The 1,708-nt window shown below is 38.3% G+C and overlaps 1 non-coding gene across 1 annotated transcript; it reads left to right on the plus strand.

The window, feature by feature from the left end:
- Nucleotides 1-922: 922 nt before the first annotated feature.
- LOC121225751 (small nucleolar RNA R71) lies at nucleotides 923-1,029 on the plus strand. The gene has a single exon (XR_005923629.1). It is a non-coding gene; the product is annotated as a small nucleolar RNA R71 (small nucleolar RNA).
- The last annotated feature ends 679 nt before the right edge of the window (nucleotides 1,030-1,708 follow it).

Raw genomic sequence — 1,708 nt, forward strand, 5'->3', positions numbered from 1 at the left:
TTTACCGAATTGTGCATCCATGCGGTCTTCCTTTAACTTTGCTGGATATGAGATTGGTGGTTTGTATTCCTTTGGCATTGGATTGTCATTGTTTTCAGGTTTTCCCTCATCTCCTTCGGTTCTGTCAGCTTCTTGTGGTGGCTTCTTTTCAGATTCAGCTAACACTTTCCCACTCCTTAATGTAACTGCTTTCACATGTTCTTTTGGATTGGGTTCGGTGTTACTAGGTAGACTTCTTGGTGGTCTCTCTGAAATCATCTTAGCCAACTGACCAATTTGATTTTCGAGCCATTGAATCGATGCTTGCTAATTTTTAAGTGCAGTTTTAGTGTTCTAAAAACGGGTTTCCGCTATTGAAATAAATTTTGTCATCATTTCCTTAAGGATCGGCTTTTTCTCTTGCTGGTAAGGTTGTTGTTGGAAGCCTGGAGGGGGTGGCGGTCTCTGATTTTCTTGGCCTCCCTATGAGAAATTTGGGTGGTTCCTCTAACCTGCATTGTAAGTATTACTATAAGGATTATTTTGAGGTCAAGGATTATTACCCATATAATTCATTTGTTCGTTCTCCATGTTATGGCCATAAGGTGGGTATTCTGAATTGCTTGTTCCACCTCCACTTGCATCGCACTACATTACTGGATGAACCTGTGAAGAACCAAGTAAACCATAAATTTTTCTATTCAAAAGTTCTACCTGATTAGAGAGCATAGTAATTGAATCGACGTTAAAAATGCTGGTCGCTTTCGTCGGCTTTGTCCTCATGACTTGCCACTGATAATTATTCAGTGACATCTTTTCTATAAATTCATAAGCCTCTTCAGGTGTCTTATTATTAATAGTCCCACCAGCAGCTACATCAATCATCTGTCTAGTCGAAGGATTCAGACCATTGTGAAAAGTTTGAACCTGTAGCCAAAGTGGTAGCCCATGGTGAGGGCATCTTCTCAATAGATCCTTGTATCTCTCCCATGCATCATAGAATGTTTCTAAATCCATCTGCACAAAAGAAGAAATATCATTCCTTAGTTTAGCTGTTGAAGCCGACGAAAAATATTTAAGCAAAAAATTTTCGATCATTTGTTCCCAAGTGGTGATTGATCCTCATGGTAACGAGCTCAACCACTGTTTAGCCTTATTCTTCAATGAAAAGGGAAATAATCGAAGGCGAATGGCATCGTCAAAAACGCCATTGATCTTAAAGGTGTCACAGAATTCCAGAAAGTTTGCTAAATGAGTGTTTGGATCCTCGTCCTGCAAACTATCAAACTGAACAAACTGTTGTATCATTTGAATCGTGTTAGGTTTCAGTTCAAAATTATTTGCAGCAATAGCAGGTCTAACTATACTCGTTCAGCTCCTGTTAAGCTAGGTTTAGCATAATCATACATAGTACGAGGAGCAGGATTCTGATTTACTAGGTCTGCAATAGCCACAGGAGGCAACTGATTATTATGATTATCAGCCATCTCCTCAGTTGTGGGTTGAATATCGTCCTCTTGACCTTCCTCTATGTATCGAAGGCTTCGCCTTATTTCTCTTCGGTTTCTGCGTACTGTGTTTTCGATATCACTATCAAAAAGTAGAGGTCTTGACGGGTTTCTTCTAGTCATAAACTATAAAAACCTGCCAGAAGTAAATAAAATAAAATTTAGTGATATAAACATAATTAAAATAAAAATTAAATTGCAATAAAATAAATGGCTAAAGT

This window comes from Gossypium hirsutum, chromosome A03, assembly GCF_007990345.1.
Source record: "Gossypium hirsutum isolate 1008001.06 chromosome A03, Gossypium_hirsutum_v2.1, whole genome shotgun sequence".
Lineage (NCBI taxonomy): Eukaryota > Viridiplantae > Streptophyta > Magnoliopsida > Malvales > Malvaceae > Gossypium > Gossypium hirsutum.